Source organism: Saimiri boliviensis, chromosome 17 (genome assembly GCF_048565385.1).
Source record: "Saimiri boliviensis isolate mSaiBol1 chromosome 17, mSaiBol1.pri, whole genome shotgun sequence".
Taxonomy (NCBI): domain Eukaryota; kingdom Metazoa; phylum Chordata; class Mammalia; order Primates; family Cebidae; genus Saimiri; species Saimiri boliviensis.
In genome coordinates, this window is record NC_133465.1 from 3,253,328 (window position 1) to 3,271,301 (window position 17,974).

Consider the following 17,974-nt stretch of genomic DNA (forward strand, 5'->3'; position numbering starts at 1 on the left):
ATACTAAAAAAACAGATAATTAAAGGACAAAGGGAAATTGAAACTCTCATATACTATTGGTTGAAATGTAAAATGGCAGCCACTTTGGAAAATAGTCTGGCAGTTCCTCAAAAAGTTAAATGAAGAGTTACTATATGACCCAGAAACTCCATCCAAGGTATATATCCAAAGAAACGGAAATGTATGTCACAGCAATGGAAACAAATGTTCATAGCAGCATTATTTACAATAACAAAAAAGTGAAAATAACACAAATATCCATTAACTGATGAAATAAAGTATTGTATATATCCATACAATGAAATATTATTCAACAATAAAAAGGAATAAAGGACTGATACATGTTTTGAAGATTCATCTAAGAAGCCAATCACAGAAAACCATAATTCCATTTATATGAAATGACTAGAACAGCAAAATCTATATAGACAGAAAAAAAGTAGATTAGGATATTAGACAAAGGCTGGGAGAGGAGAGGATGAAGGGGATGACTGTTAAAGTGTATAAGGTTTCTTTTGAGTACACAACTCTATGACATACTAAAAGCCACTGAATTGTATGCTTTAAATGTATGAATTGTATGACATGTAAATTGTAGCTCAATAAAAGCTTTTAAGAAAAACAAGACACTATTTTTTTTAAAGCAAAGAACTGGTATATGTAACAAAGTTGGCTAAACACACTTCGCTGAATACTGCTCCTATAAGGCTTTTTATTTCTCAACTAAAATTTCTGAAAGTCAAATATAACAAAAAAGAAAGATGGGAAAAGTAGTTCAAGATAAACCTTCATGTTAAGTATTATATGCTTTACTATTTTCTAAAAATCATCAAAACATCTCTACAGCTTCTGCCATTTGGAAATTAAGAAATTACTCTTCAAAGGTAAAATACTAGTAAAGTTTTCATCCATACATAAAATAACTTAGGCAAACTACTTTAACTACTACTAGGTCCCATCAGCAGTGCAAACTATAAAATGATTCTTAAAAGTATAAACCAGGCCAGGTGCAGTAGCTCATGCCTGTAATCCCAGCACTTCGGAAGGCCAAGGTGAGAAGATTGCTTGAGACCAGGAGTTTAAGACCAACCTGGGTAATGGAGTGAGACCTTGTCTCTACAAAAACATTTTTAAAAATTATGTGGGCACAGTGGTGCACTTGTGGTCCCAGGTACTTGGGAGGCTAAGGCAGGAGGATTGGTTGAGCCCACGAGTTCGAGATTGCAATGAGCTATGATTGCACCACTGCACTCCACCTGGGGCGACAGAGCGAGACTGTTTCAAATACATATATATGTATTTTTTGTAATTAAAAACTATTTGAAAAACTAAACTCTAACCAGATTCTTCAAAAAAGTGAAAACACATTTTCAGAGATACTACTGACTTGATTCTAAAAAGACTATCTCAGCATCTTCCATATGAGGCAAGAGAAGAAACCAATTCTTTTTTTTTTTAAGATGGAGTTTCACTCTTGTTACCCAGGCTGCAGTGCAATGGTGCGATCTCGGCTCACTGCAACCTCCGCCTCCCGGGTTCAGGCAATTCTCCTGCCTCAGCCTCCTGAGTAGCTGGGATTACAGGCACGTGCCACCATGCCCAGCTAATTTTTTGTATTTTTAGTAGACACAGAGTTTCACCATGATGACAAGGATGGTCTCGATCTCTTGACCTCGTGATCCAAGAAACCAATTCTTTTTTTTTTTTTTTTTTTTGAGATGGGGTTTCGCTCTTGTTACCCAGGCTGGAGTGCAATGGCGCGATCTCGGCTCACCGCAACCTCCGCCTCCTGGGTTCAAGCAATTCTCCTGCCTCAGCCTCCCTAGTAGCTGGGACTACAGGCGTGCACCACCACACCCAGCTAATTTTTGTATTTTTAGTAGAGACGGGGTTTCACCATGTTGACCAGGATGGTCTGTATCTCTTGACCTCGTGATCCACCCACCTCGGCCTCCCAAAGTGCTGAGATTACAGGTGTGAGCCACCGCGCCCGGCCTGAAACCAATTCTTAATTAAGCCTGATTCCCCCTACTCCTGAGATCAATGGCTTCTTATAGATAGAACTTTATATTTATATTTTCCCGTTATTATTAATGGTAATTAACAACATGTAAATGATATGGTTAAAAGTCACCCTCATTTTACTTCTGATACTTTATCTTTCTTGGTTTGAATTCACTTCAGCCTGGGTGACAGCGCAAGACCCCGTCTCAAAAGAAAAAAAAAGAAAAAAGAATCTTGTATCACAGTACATTATGTTGCAAGAAATATTTACATAGTCATAATATTGTAAATAACACTGACTTAACCAAAAATTACAATATAATTGCACTGGATTTTGTGGGGAAGGGATGTAAGAAAGTTAAGTATGTATCTCTTCTACAACTGCAAAGCAAAAGATAAGTTTAAAATTAATTTTAAAATAACAGTAAAGGGCCAGGCGCAGTGGCTCACACCTGTAAACCAGCACTTCGGGAGGCTGAGGCTGGCAGATCGCTGGAGCCTAGCAGTTCAACACCAGCCTGGGCAACACAGCAAAATCCCATCTCTACAAAAAAATACAAAAATTAGCCAGGCATTGTGGCATATGCCTGTAGTCCCACCAGCTACTAGGGAGGCTGAGGCAGGAGGATTGCTTGAGCCTGGGAGGCAGAAGTATCAGTGAGTCAAGATCACACCATTGCACTCCAGCATAGGCGAATACAGTGAGTTGAGATTATGCTGTTGGATTTTAGGCTGAGTGACAGAGTAAAACTCTGTATCCAAAAAAAGAAAAAAAGTAAATAATAATATTTAGATTAAATGGAGGTATGTGCCAAAACCAACTACTAGAAACTGGTTGCCTCTGGAACCCTGATAAAATTGAGCGAGGCAAGGATAGGAACTCTTGCTTTCACTCTTTTTGATTCTATTTTAACTATGTGCATATGTCACTTTGATAAAATAAGTAAATACATAAGATTTATTTGCAAACTAGGTAATGCATTTCCTACTGATACAAAGATTCACCGTAAATCAAAGACTGCATTTCGTCACACCCTCTGCCCTGGTAACCTGATTTCAGGTCCTTATTTGATACCATGGTTTTCTTTTTTTTTTTCTTTTGAGATGGAGTTTTGCTCTTGTTGCCCAGGCCTGAATGGAATGGCGCAATCTTGGCTCACTGCAACCTTCACCTCCCAGGTTCAAGCAATTCTCCTGCCTCAGCCTCCCGAGCAGCTGGGATTACAGGCACTCACAACCATGTCTGGCTAATTTTTGTATTTTTGGTAGAGACGGGGTTTCACCATGTTGGCCAGGCTGGTCTTGAACTCCTGACCTCTGGTAATCCACCCACCGTGGCCTCCCAAAGTACTGGAATTAGCAGCATGAGCCACTGTGCCCGGCCATGGTTTATTTTCTCATTCTACTGGGACTTAATACGTATAGCAGCAGCACATATTTGTGGATCTCAGTATGAGATACTCGGTAAGATGTTTATTTCTCTTAGATTCCCTCGAAGAACCACCATAGGAAAATTCATGCACACAGTATAAAATATCCCCCCTGAACAGACTTACCAAGTTTTATGAAAATAAAACTAGTTATTTCTACAAGATGTTCTGAGTTATATTTACATAGATTACTATCCTGCCAAGTTATTTTATTGTTAAAAAATAAACACTTCATGAAGGTAAACAGTTCTCAGTCATAAGTGGATGCTAAAAAAGTTGATCTCATAGAAGCAGAGAACAGAATAGTGGTTACTAGAGGCAAGGAAGGGGATGTGGTGGAAGTGATAGCTAAAAGTTGGTTATGTATAGAAAAGTACAGCCAAATAGGAGGAATAAGTCGTAGCATGCTACAGCACTATAGGGCGACTATAATTAACAACAATTGGTTGTATATTTTTAAATAACTAGAAGAACAGATTTTTTAATGTTCCCAACACAAAAAGATGACACGTTTGAGATGATGGATATGCTAATGGCCATGTGTAGTGGCCTATTTGACATTATATACACTGATGGCAGTGGAGGGCCTTCCAGAGTGGCCACTGACGTCATGCCAGCTGCAACAGGAAGACACAGGTGGTAGTGGCAGGAGCAGCTGCAGGAACAGTAATGGTGGCAGTGGGTCCCCTGTACCCCATGTCCCCAAGGCAGCTGACTGCACCACTGTCACCGTGGAGGGGGGGGCGGAAAAGGGGAGGTAAAGCTGGGCCTGGGGCAGTGCCCCACTCCACAAAGGCAGCAGGACCCAGGGACAAGTGAGAACATCCCCCACTACCTCGGGACCCAGGCTGAGCTGCCCACCAGCAGAAGAGCAGCACAGTTGGGCAGGAGGGACAGGCAGAGAGGGTCACAGCAAGGACCTGGAGCCCCCATCCCACGCTGCAGGGAGTTGCAGCCAGGGCTGCCTGTATGCTCCAGGGAGTGAGCAGAAGCCCCGCTCTCTCAGGTGCAGGACCCGGACATCTCTGGACTCTGTACTTTCAGGGGTCCAGGAAGGCCCCCCTGCCCTGATTCTCCCGATTCCCAGCACCTACTCCAATCTTGGAGCAGGATTAAGGCCAAGACCAGGTACTGTCATAGCCCAGCCAGGTATGTGGACACTCGGCCCCCTGCCGCCTCAGTCCCCTCTGAACTTTGGGCACCAACAAGCAGGACAGGGGAGTCAATGGGGGTTTAGTGCAGCTTGGTGCTGGCCTGCAAGTGGCACAATCATGGCTCATTGCAGCCTCAACTTCCCAGGCTCAATCAATCCTCCAGCCTCAGTTTCTCGAGCAGCTGGGACTACAGGAACATGTCATCACACCTAGCTAATATTTGCATTTTTTTTTTGTAGAGACAGGGTCTCACTGTGTTGGCCAGGCTAAAGGTTTTCTAAAAACTTAGTTAAACACAAATATAACTTCATATCCTAAGGGAAAAGGCAGAGTTCCAAATTTATCATTGAGCATTTCTTCTTTTAACTATCCCAACTTTCCCAGCCTAACCCGAGCCCTCACCCTTCTCTCCTCATTTTCTGGCAAGTTTCCAAGTCAATGGTACAACATCACAATTTAACCGTACTTGTAACTTTTCTAATTTCAGTCAAGCTAGTCATATACCTAAATTCCTACAATTCTGATCAATGTTTTAGAGGGTTTTTTGTCTCAAAACTTAAGTGACTAGGAAAAGATCATTAAGTAAATAATGAAGTTAGAACCAAAATACAAATACCCTAACAAAGATAGAAAAGGAAATTATAGTTCTGTCCAATAGTCAACTTTGATATTCCAGGCTTACTTTCCTAAATAGTGTTAAGTATTCTTCCTGAAAAATCCAAAATGTATACTTAATGTTTTATCAACTTTTGTGGAACAACTGAAGTACAATAAAACTACACCTATTTAGGCTGGGTATGGTGGCTCACACCTGTAATCCCAGCACTTTGGGAAGCCAAGGCAGGTGGACTGCTTGAGCCCAGGAGTTCAAGACCAGCCTGGGCAACATGGCAAAACCCTATCTCTACAAAAAATACAAGTTAGCCAGGCATGGTGGTATGCACCTGTAGTACCAGCTTCTCAGGAGGCTGAGGCAGGAGGATCACTTGAGCCTGAGGAGGTCAAGGCTTCAGTGAGCCATGATCATGCTACTACACTCTAGCCTGGGTACCAGAGTAAGACCTCATCTCAAAAAAAAAAAAAAAAAAAAAAAAGAAAAAAAAGAAAGAAACTTTAATATTAAAAAATCTGTACACATTTAAAGTATAAAACTGAGGTCAGGCACGGTGGCTCATGCCTGTAATCCTAGCACTGGGAGGACTGCCTGAGCTCAAGAGTTCAAGATCAGTTTGGGCAACATGGCAAAACCCCATCACTACAAAAAATAAACACAAAAAATTAGCTGGGCATGGTGGTGCACACCTGTAGTCCCAGATAATCAGGAGGTTGAGGCACAAGAATCGCTTGAACCCAGGAGGTGAAGGTTGCAGTGAGCAGAGATCACGCCAATGAACTCCAGCCTGGGTGATAGAGAGAGATACTGTCTCAAAAAAAAAAAAAAAAGTATGTAATTGATCAGTTTTGTCACGCATATATACCAGTCACTAAACACAACGAAGAAAATAAAAACCAAACATTTCTATTACCTCAAAAGTTTACACTGGGCGGGGTGTGATGGTCCACGCCTGTAATCCTAGCACTTCGGGAGGCCAAGGCAGGCAGATCACCTGAGGTCAGGAGTTTGAGACCAGCCTGGCCAACATGGTGAAACCCCATCTCTACTAAAAACACAAAAAATTAGCTGGGTGTGGTGGAGGGCACCTGTAATCCCCGCTACTCAGGAGGCCAAGGCAGGAGAATGGCTTGAACCCGGGAGACGGAGGTTGTAGTGACCGGAGATGGCACCATTGCACACCAGCCTGGGCAACAAGAGCAAAACTCTGCCTCAAAAGAAGAAAAAAAGTTTATTCTGTCCCTATGTAATCTACCATTTCCCTTTCCTCCTGCACCAACACCAGCATCCAGTCTCCGGGCAAGCTTCCTTTCACAATAGTTTGGATTTCCTAGAATTTTATATGAATGGAATCTTAAGCATGCATGCTATTTTTGCCTGGCTTAATTTATTCAGCATAATGATTCTGAAATTCATTTATGTTGTTGCATATATCAATAGAGCTTCCTTTTTTCTTTTATTTTGAGATGTAGTCTCACACTGTTGCCAGGGCTGGAGTGCAACAGCGCAATCTCAGCTCACTTGCAACCTCTGCCTGCTGGGTTCAAGCAATTCTCCTGCCTCAGCCTCCTGAGTAGCTGGGATTACAGGCGCCCGCCAACACACCTGGCTAATTTTTTGGATTTTTAGTAGAGACAGGGTTTCACTACGTTGGTCAGGCTAGTCTTGAACTTCTGACCTCATGATCCGCCCACCTCAGCCTCCCAAAGTGCTGAGATTACAGGTGTGAGCCACCACACCTGGACAGAGTTTCCTTTTTATCATTGAATCATCTAATAAAATTTTACAAAGAAGGAAAAAGAAAATCCTCATTGTGAAAACATCTTATTCTATTTCTAGTAAACAGAACTTACATTTTCAATATATTTCTATTTCGAAAGGAAGAATGTCAAAGACAGACTGCTCAATGAAAAAAAAACTGATACCATAATATTTAAGGCAAAATAAAAACAAAGATTTACTTCAATTACAGTAGATCCCTGAACAACACAGAAGCTGAGCATTACTCCCCTCAAGGTTGAAAATCTGAATATAGCCGGGCGCGGTGGCTCAAGCCTGTAATCCCAGCACTTTGGGAGGCTGAGGCGGGTGGATCATGAGGTCAAGAGATCGAGACCATCCTGGTCAACATGGTGAAACCCCGTCTCTACTAAAAATACAAAAAAATTAGCTGGGCATGGTGGCACGTGCCTGTAATCCCAGCTACTCAGGAGGCTGAGGCAGGAGAATTGCCTGAACCCGGGAGGCGGAGGTTGCGGTGAGCCGAGATCGCGCCATTGCACTCCAGCCTGGGTGACAAGAGCGAAACTCCGTCTCAAAAAAAAAAAAAAGAAAATCTGAATATAACTTTGGACTCCAGAAAAATGTAACTACTAATAGCCTGACAATCAAAAAGCTTACCAAAAACATAAACTGCTGATAATACATATATGCTTTCCACATTGTATTCTTACAATAAAGTAAGCAGAGAAGAAAAATGTTATTAAGAAAATCATTTTCTGCTGACCAATAGTAGCAAAAAAAAAAGAAAGAAAGAAAATCATAAGGGCAGGAAATGATGGCTCATGCCTGTAATATCCCAGCACTTTGGAAGGCCGAGGCAGGCAGATCACTTGAGGTCAGGAGTTTGAGACCAGCCTGGTAAACATGGTAAAACCCCTGTCTCTACTACAAATACAAAAATTAGCCAAGTGTGGTGGCATGCACCTGTAATCCCAGCTACCTGGGAGGCTGAGGCAGGAGAATTGCTTTAACCCAGGAGGTGGAGGTTGCAGTGAGCCAAGATTATGCCACTGCACTCCCACCTGGGTGACACAGCGAGACTCTATCACACACACAAAAATAATAATAGAGATATGTAAGAAAGAAAAGAAAGAAGGAAGGAAGGAAGCAAGGGAGGGAAGGAGGGAAAGAAAAAAGAGGAGAAATGAGGGAAGGGGGAGAAAGAAGAGAGTGAAGGAAAAGAAAATCATAAAAAAGAGAAAATACATTTTCTGTTGTGTACTGTATTTATCATAAGTTGATGTCCTCTGTTTACAGCAAAAATCATGTCTGAAGTGGCAGGCAACCACAGCTGCGGTTCTCAATCTGCTTTACATATCAGACAATTCAGTTTTTTCCTATAATGTCATGATTTTTCTCTGCTTCTTGGCAACATTTCCAGGATCACAAGTGGCAGTTGATATGGGTCACATGGTGTTATTCAAGGTTTAGGGCACTGCACTAAACACAATAAAAAATACGCGAGAAACATAAGAGATCACTTTTACTGTGATATGCCATTTACTGGAAAGATGAATTGCTCACATACAGATTATTAGCACCTCAGATACTTATAATTCTTGAGTTTACCGTAAAAGCAACAAGAGGTGGCTATGCAATTATTACAGTAATATAAATTAGTTAATTTTATGCAGTTATGTTTTAATACTACATTTTTCTGTTTGCATTTTTCCTGACTACAAATGATGCCATGTACCATCTGTGTTTGTATGCACAAATTTTGATAAATTTTAATTTTTAATAATAGATGCATATATTTTATGGTAGAACCTGATAAAATAAACTAATATCTACTTATATTTTATGCATTTACCACATAACTATCTTAGTTTTTTAATGTTTCTAGACTACGTGGTTCATCTGTGGCTTTTTCAAATAGTTGCAAATCTCCAAAAATTTTTCCAATATATTCATTGAAAAAGAATCTGTGTATAAGTAGACCTGCACTGTTCAAATCTATGTTGTTCAAGGGTCAACTGTATCTAGCTTTATCAGCTCAATATACACAGACAGGGTTTCATCATGTTGACTAGACTGGTCTCAAACTCCTGAACTCATGATCTGTCCACCTCAGCCTCCCAAAGTACTGGGATTACAGGTGTGAGCCACCATGCCCGGGCACATTTTTTAATTTAATAGTTGCTAACATTTTTTGGTAATTTTTAAGAGACGTTGCCCAGGCTGGAGTGCAGTGGCAAGACCACTGCAGCCTCAATCTCCCAGGCTTAAGTGATCCTCCCATCTCAGCTTCCCAAGTATCTGGGACTGCAGATGTGTACAACACCCAGATACTTTTTTTTTTTTGCAGAAAGGAGGGCTCACTATGTTGTCAGGGCTGTTCTTAAACTCCTGGGCTTAAGGAATCCTTGAGATTCCAAAAAGTGCTGGGATTACAGGCATGGAGCCACCACACCCGGCCCTCCATTTGTATCCTTGCCTCAGTCCCTGCAAATATTAAGTATGTACCTGTCTGTCTTCATCCAAACACCCACTTATTCCTACACATAAAATCTGTCTTCTACGCATAAAATATCTCCATTCCTAACAAAGACTTCTGCAAAGTCCTATCCAGTTCCTACATTCAGGTCCAAGGTCACCATGTGATTTGCAATTCTCTCCACTAAGTCTAAAGGTGACTCATTGTGGTCTGATGACCTATAAACTAAAACGCAAGTTGTACCTCTTCCTTTACATGTGTTATGCAATGGTGAAGTAGAAAAAAATGTATCTACAATGGAAATTTCCACTCAGAAAAGGGAAAAGTGGAAAACATATGGTAGTCATGAATATAAACTGCCAGGGCAAGAGAGGATGTTTCTTGGTCAGCCCAGTTACAAGTCCACGTTTTGCTCCCTGAGAGAAAATTGTCTACAGTCCTCCCTGGCCCTTAGCCTTATTCCTTGGCAATTATTTTTCAAGAAGTAGGCAATGGGTCATGTGCTTTTGTTGGAGGTCATACAGATTTTGTGGTTGCACTGAATTACTACAACATCTATAACCAAATTCAGATAAATTTTATCAGCTAAATTTTGGCAGAGTCCGTAACACTGCCAGTTATAAACTTATTCTTATTTTACCTTATAATACCAATTAATGATAGAAATTTTTCATAAAGACTCACTTGGATAGGATTCCAACTGTTTTTATTGTCTACTACACTAGACATGTCAGTAGTTCAGTTAATACACCAAGAATTTGAAATAAGTAATTATATAAGTTATCTTCTTTAAGAATGTTTTTTTAGGCCGGGCGCGGTGGCTCAAGCCTGTAATCCCAGCACTTTGGGAGGCCGAGGCAGGTGGATCACGAGGTCGAGAGATCGAGACCAACCTGGTCAACATGGTGAAACCCCGTCTCTACTAAAAATACAAAAAATTAGCTGGGCATGGTGGTGCGCGCCTGTAATCCCAGCTACGCAGGAGGCTGAGGCAGGAGAATTGCCTGAACCCAGGAGGCGGAGGTTGCGGTGAGCCGAGATCGCGCCATTGCACTCCAGCCTGGGTAACAAGAGCGAAACTCCGTCTCAAAAAAAAAAAAAAAAAAAAACAAGAATGTTTTTTAGTACAAATTACTTGACATTTGGCATTACCACTTAGAACATCCATAATTTATGTAATATTCTTTATGTAAAGTTTTCTACAAGGAGTTCCCTAGTCCCATTATGCTTAACTGTATGTTAGATCTTCTGTTATAAACTCTGTTTTTCAATAGGTTATGAAGCTGTTTAAATTTGCTCTAGCTTAAAACGTGACAATTAAGGACAATCAAGATAATAACCCATTTTTTTTTTTTTTTGAGACAGAATCTCAGTCTGTCCCCCAGAATGAAGTGCAGTGGTGCAATCTTGGCTCCCTGCAACCTCCGCCTCCCGAATTCAAGTTATTCTCCTGTCTCAGCCTCCAGTATAGCTGAGACTACAGGCACCCATCACCACGCCTGGCTAATTTTTGTATTTTTAGTAGAGACGGGGTTTCACTATGTTGGCCAGGCTGGTCTTGAACTCCTGACCTTGTGATGTACCTGCCTCGGCCTCCCAAAGTGCTGGGATTACAGGCGTGAGCCACCGCGCCTAGTTTTAATGCACACATTTTTTAAAGTTCACATACATTTACAAAAAGAGAGTAATACACTCTGTTGTACTGTCATCTTATAGAACCCTTGGAATTTTTTCTGTCCTTTCTTACAAAAAGAAACACATTAAGACAATGAAATTTAAGAACTAGCATGGGCTAGGCATGGTGGCTCACGCCTGTAATCCCAGCACTTTGGGAGGCTGAGGCAAGTGACTCATGAGGTCAAGAGATCGAGACCATCCTGGCCAACATAGTGAAACCCTGTCTCTACTAAAAATACAAAAAATTAGCCGGGCGTGGTGGCACATGCCTGTAATCCCAGCTACTTTGGAGGCTGAGGCAGGAGAATCACTTCAATCCAGGAGGTGGAGGTTGTGATGAGCCGAGAATGAGCCATTGCACTCCAGACTAGGCAACAAGAGAAAAACTTGGTCTCAAAAACAAAACAAACAAACAAAAAAAACTAGCATGAATGTTACACTATGAACAAAAAGAGAGGCAGTCAATATAATGTACTAATGAATATTTCAAAGATTCTAGTTACAGGGAAAGATTTCAAACCAGTATCCTGCTGGTTGTTCTGACAGCTATAATGTCAAGATCAAGATTTATCATAACAAACAAAAAATCTGCTTTTCTCTAGATAATATAAACATGTTAATCATTTTATTATATTACAACAGTCAACGATTAACAGTACCAAGAGCTATCAATGACTAGAGTTACCAAGACAGTTGTTAGCCCATAATGCTAGTAAGTGACAAAAAGGGATTTAATCAATAATACAGATCAACTAACATCAAAGAAACCAAATACAAATCACTATTCTGTAATACTCTCCTTAAACCTGGACTATCTGGTAAATATGCAGGTCCCCAGTCAAAGGACATCTAAACACAACATAACTACTTCAGCATTCACTCCCTACTAATCAGCTGTTTGTTTTCACATGTTGATCGCTATGACTAAAAACCCTCCAGAATCTAATATGGCTTTTGATTAATATATGCAGTTTCCTCTAATCTAGAAAAAGGTTGAGTGTTTAAAGATTGCAAAGTTAGCAAAACTAACTAACTTCAGGTCTCCTCATCTCCTGGTTGTCTTGGTCATCCTTTTAATAGAATTTTGCACAATACAACTACTAAATACAACTACCAAAAAGAAAGCATTAATAAATATTCGCTAAGTTTATACAATATGCACAGCCCTCTGGGGCATATTTTTTTTTAAGTCATAAAGTCTGCCCATCAACAATAATAATTTTGGCTGGACATGGTAGCTCACAGCTGTAATCCCAGCTCTTTGGGAGGCTGATGCAGGAGGACTGCTTGAGTCCAGGAGTTTGAGACCAGCTTGGACAATATGGTGAGACCCCATCTCCACAAAAAATAAATAAATTGATTAACTGGCAATGGTGGCACATGCCTGTGTCCCACCTACTTGGGACGATGAGGTGGGAAAACTGCTTGATCCTGAGAGGTTGGGGCTGCAGTGAGCCATAATCACACACTGCACTCCAGCCTGGGAGACAGAGTGAGACCATCTCAAGACTTACATGAACAAGATTAGACAAGACATACATGAACAATTAGTGAATGAGCCATTATCTAATAAAATGTTGTGCTACGTACTATAGATGCGGGCTCTAATGCTTGAAAGAAAGTTTAGAATGGGAGAAAAACAATGTTGGCTAAAATTGTCAGGCACAGGCCAGGCACAGTGGCTCATGCCTTGTCATCCAGCACTTTGGGAGGCTGGGAAAGGCAGATAGCTTGAGCCCAGAAGTTCAAGCCCAGCTCGGGGAACATGGTGAAACCCTATCTCCACAAAAAATATAAAATATTAGCCGAGTGTAGAGGTACGTGGCATAATTTCAGCTACTTTGGAGGCTGAGGCAGGAGAATCATTTAAACCTGAAAGCTGGAGGTTGTTGGCAGTGAGCCGAGATTGCGCCACTGCACTCCACTACGGGTGACAGAGCAAGACTCTATCTCAAAAACAAAAACAAAAACAAAAACAAAAACAAAAAACTCCATGGAAATGTTTTGTTATTAAATTTGTTTGAGGGGAGTAGATGTTCTGAGAAGGTGGCACCATAAAGAAAATAAAAACACTAGACAATTAAGAGTTGGTGAGGCCAGGCTCACATCTGTAATCCCAACACTTTGGGAGATCAAGGTGGGAGGATCATTTGAGCTCAGGAGTTCGAAACCAGCCTGGGCAAGATGGCAAAACCCCATCTCTACAAAAAATACAAAAAGTAGGTGGGTGTGGTGGCATGTGCCTATAGTCTCAGCCACTTGGGGGGTGCTGAGGCAGGAGAATTGCTAGAGCCCAGGAGGTTGAGACTGGAGTGAGCCATGTTTATGCCACGGCACTCCAGCTTGGGCGACAAAGTGAGACCATGCCTTAGAAAAAAAAAAAAAGATATACTTCTGAGAAAATACCAGGGATTAATTACAGAAGTACCTAACCCTTCATAATACCTTACAATTTACACAACAGAGTATATGTAATAATCAATATCTGCATATAGTATCCTTCCTCAATTAAATAATCCTAGGTCAACAAATAATAAGGAAAAAGAAGTTCATCATCATCATTAAACATATTCACAAAATTTCTATGTGTTTAATACTTTATTAGAGTTTACACAAAAAATGTTAAACACACTGAAACTGAAACTTAAAGCTACAGTTGTGGTTTTTACAATTTAAAATTAAGATCCCTCTTATAAAGCAATTACTTTAATTTTTCTAACCAATGATGACTCCAAAGGACAGGGAAAGAGTCTTAAAACAGTCTGGAACAAAATAAAGTTTATGAAATGATGTAGAAAGCCTGAACAGGTGTTACTCCTAACTTTAAAATGAGAAAAGGCTAGATAAACCATCCTATCACAACATTTCCTGAGTCCATCAAGGAGCAACCAAATAACTGGAGATCTCAGGAAGAAGAGCTCACTCCAAGGAAAGACAGGATGTATGCATTGATATCCAATAGCAAGCATAAGAGAGAAATGTAGCTGCCATACAAGTGAGAAAAAAATAAGCTAAAAATTTCCCAAAATGCCACTCATCTACTCTCTACCTCTAGTGATGTGGCTATTCTAGCCATTTCCTGTAAGTGGAATCATATAACATACAATTTTTTGTATTTGGCTTCTTTGTCTTAGCATAATATTTTGTTTTATTTTTCCAGTGTTCAGTTTCCTTTAATGACCCCTATCTCCCTGAAGGGCAGGTGCAGGCAGCTAGGGAATGGCGAAAGATGTTAACTTGAAGAGCTTGCCCTGATTGAAGGCTTCCCACATGCTGGAAGGCCCCGTCCCAGGAAAAGTGCTCTCGAACCAGAATCTGGGTCTCCTCGCTACCAGGATCTGGTTTCTGCCACGTGTATAACTTGTAGTCTACCTGCCAATCTGGACTCAGCGGAAAGGCAAGCACCTTGCCTTGGAAGACCCAGATTCCAGAAATGGAGCCGCTATTGTTGGTTCCAAAGAATATAACACTGGCGAAGGCATTCTTCCTCAGCTTGTCCAGTCACTGGAACATTCTAGTGATGAGACCGTAACTCATGAAGGTCTAAGTAAGTGCTTCAGGGAAGGGATACTCTGAGTAACAAAGGGACCAGCCGTACTTATCAAAGTGCTCCCAGAAATACGGCAGTGCCGCATAGTGTGTCCTCATTGGACGACTTGCACTTAAATTCATCCAACACAAAGGTACTCTTGAGCAGGTGAGCGAAGGGGTCCTTGGCCTTGGGTTCAGCAGCCAGGGCCTGCTCACATTCATCAGAGCACCAAGGTACTGGCTGGCGGCACTATATCGCTATTAGCAAAGCTCACCCACTGCACCACCTGGGCTGCTGCCTCTGGAGTACTTCCCCGCAGCACCTCATTGCTTACATAGTAGGCAATGGCATTGCTCTCAAACACACAAATGCTGGAAACTTGCCAGCAGGAAATTTGTGGAGAAATTCAGAAACACAGTTGGTTTGGCCAAAGTGGAAGTGGGGTGGTACAGAGAACATGCAAATCTGAGCCCTGCTGCACTGAGCAGCGATGGGGACCTTGAAGGCCCTCCAGTTTTCAGGGTATGTGCACAGGGTCCCAGCCACCATGGTGACTCCACAAAGAAATGTTTTAAAGGTTCATCCATGCTGTGTGACACGTGCTTGAAAACGTCATTCCTTTTTTGTTAACAAATAATATTCCGTTGTGCAAATATACTACATTTTGTTTAGTTAATCGGTATTTTTTGTGCCCTGAAAACTACAAAACGTCATTGAAAGAAACTAAAAATCTAAATAAATGAGGAGACATTTTTATTTCATAGGCCATAAGACATAATATTAAGATAGCAATATTCCATAGATTCAGTGAAATCCCTATGAAAATCTCAGCTCTTTTTTTTTTTTGAGATGGATTTTCGTTTTTGTTGCCCAGGCTGGAGTGAAATGGCACTATCTTGGCTAACTGCAACCTCTGCCTCCCAGGTTCAAGCAATTCTCATGCCATATCCTCCCAAGTAGCTGGGATTACAGGCACACATCACCACGCCTGGCTTATTTTGTATTTTTATTATTTATTTATTTTGACACAGAGTCTCACTCAGTTACCAAGGCTGGAGTATTGTGGCATGATCTCAGCTCACTACAACCTCCACCTCCCAGGTTCAAGCGATTCTCGGGTCTCAGCCTCTTGAGTAGCTGGGATTACAGGCATCCACCACCAAGCCTGGCTAATGTTTTTTTGAGTTTTTAGAAGAGATGGGGTTTTACCATGTTGGTCAGGCTAGTCTGCAACTCCTGACCTCAAATGATCTGTCTGCCTCAGCCTCCCAAAGTGCTGGGATTACAGGCATGAGTCACAATGCCTTCCCTTAATTTTGTATTTTAGTAGAGACAGGGTTTCATCATGTTGGCCAGGCTGTTCTCAAACTCCTTATCTCAGGTGATCCATCTGTGTTGGCCTCCCAAAGTGCTGGGATTATAGGAGTGATCTACTGCGCCTGGTCTCAACTGTCTTTTTTGCAGAAATTTGACAAACTGATCGTAAAATTCATATGGAAATGCAGGAGACTCAGAATATCCAAAACAATCTTGAAACAGTAAAACAAAGTTGGAGAAATGGTATTTTCTAATTTCAAAGAGTAAATTTTACTACAAAGATACAGTGATCAAGACAAGGGGATACTGGCATATGGTAGGAATATAAATCAATGGACTATGCTTTGGGAGGCCGAGGAGGGCCGATCACGAGGTCAGGAGTTTGAGACCAGCCTGGTCAACATGATGAAACCCTGTCTCTACTAAAAATATAAAAAATTAGCCAGGTGTGGAGGCAGGTGCCTGTAATCCCAGCTACTCAGGAGGCTGAGGCAGGAGAATCGCTTGAACCTGGGTGGCAGAGGTTGCAGTGAACCAAGACTGCACCACTGCACTCCAGCCTGGGTGACTCTCCAGGGTGGAGAACGAAAATCCATCTCAAAAAAAAAAAAAAAAAAAAAAAAAAAATCAATGGACTAGACTCTAGAAATAAAACCTTACAGTTATTGTCAAACAGTGCTAGGACAATCGAAGACACACATACAAGAATGAAGTTTGACCTCTCATGCCATATTTAAAAACTGGTATTCATCCGGGCACAGTGGCACATGCCTGTAATCCCCAGCACTTTGGAGGCTGAGGTGGGTGGTTCACCTGAGGTCAGGAGTTCAAGACCAGCCTGGCCAACATGGTGAAACCCTGTGTCTACTAAAAATACAAAAATGAGGTAGGCATAGTGGTGGTGCCTGTAATCCCAGCTACTTGGGAGCGTGAGGCAGGAGAATCGCTTGAACTCTAGAGGTGGAGGTTGCAGTGAGCCAAGATTGTGTCATTGCACTACAGCCTGGGCAACAAAGCAAGACTCTGTCTCAGAAAAAAAGAAAAAAAAAACTCGCATTAATAGATGATTTATAAATATAATAGCAAAAACTATAAAACTCATAGAGGAAAACATAAGTAAATCTTTGCAGCCTTGGGTTAAGCAATGGCTTCTTAGATGTTAAACTAGGCCGGGCGCGGTGGCTCAAGCCTGTAATCCCAGCACTTTGGGAGGCCGAGGCGGGTGGATCACGAGGTCGAGAGATTGAGACCATCCTGGTCAACATGGTGAAACCCCGTCTCTACTAAAGATACAAAAATTAGCTGGGCATGGTGGCGCATGCCTGTAGTCCCAGCTACTAGGGAGGCTGAGGCAGGAGAATTGCTTGAACCCAGGGGGCGGAGGTTGCGGTGAGCCGAGATCGTGCCATTGCACTCCAGCCTGGGTAACAAGAGCGAAACCCCGTCTCAAAAAAAAAAAAAAAAAAAAAAATAGATGTTAAACTAAAAAGTACAAGTGATAAAAGAAAAAACAGATGAATCAGACTTCATCAAAATTTAAAACTTTTGTGTTTCAAAAGTCACTGTCAAGAGAGTGAGAAGATAACCTACAGAAGTGGGAAAATATTTGCAAATCATGTCTTTTAAGGGACTTGTATCTAGTCCCTTAAAAGGGACTTCATAAAGAACTTTTACAATTCGTAATAAAAAGACAACCCAATTAAATAATGGGTGAGAATTTGAATGGATATCTGTTTACCAGTATATATCTACATATATAGACCTTTACATATGATCCAAAGAGATGAATCAGATATGCTGACCTAAATTTTTCCCAATACCATGAATACACTGGGACTGACAGTTCTGACTTTAAGAAAGGAGCTAAGGTGCCGGGCGCGGTGGCTCACACCTGTAATCCCAGCACTTTGGGAGGCCAAGGCAGGTGGATCACGAGGTCAAGAGATCGAGACCATCCTGGTCAACATGGTGAAACCCTGTCTCTACTAAAAATACAAAAATTAGCTAGGCATGGTGGCGCGTGCCTGT

General features: G+C 41.5%; 1 protein-coding gene and 1 pseudogene across 5 annotated transcripts in view; both read right to left on the reverse strand.

The window, feature by feature from the left end:
* Positions 1 to 17,974, reverse strand: part of USP32 (ubiquitin specific peptidase 32) — a 248,004-nt gene that overhangs the window by 170,341 nt on the left and 59,689 nt on the right. The window lies entirely within an intron of this gene.
* Positions 710 to 17,115, reverse strand: LOC141581775 (elongation factor 1-gamma pseudogene; annotated as a pseudogene).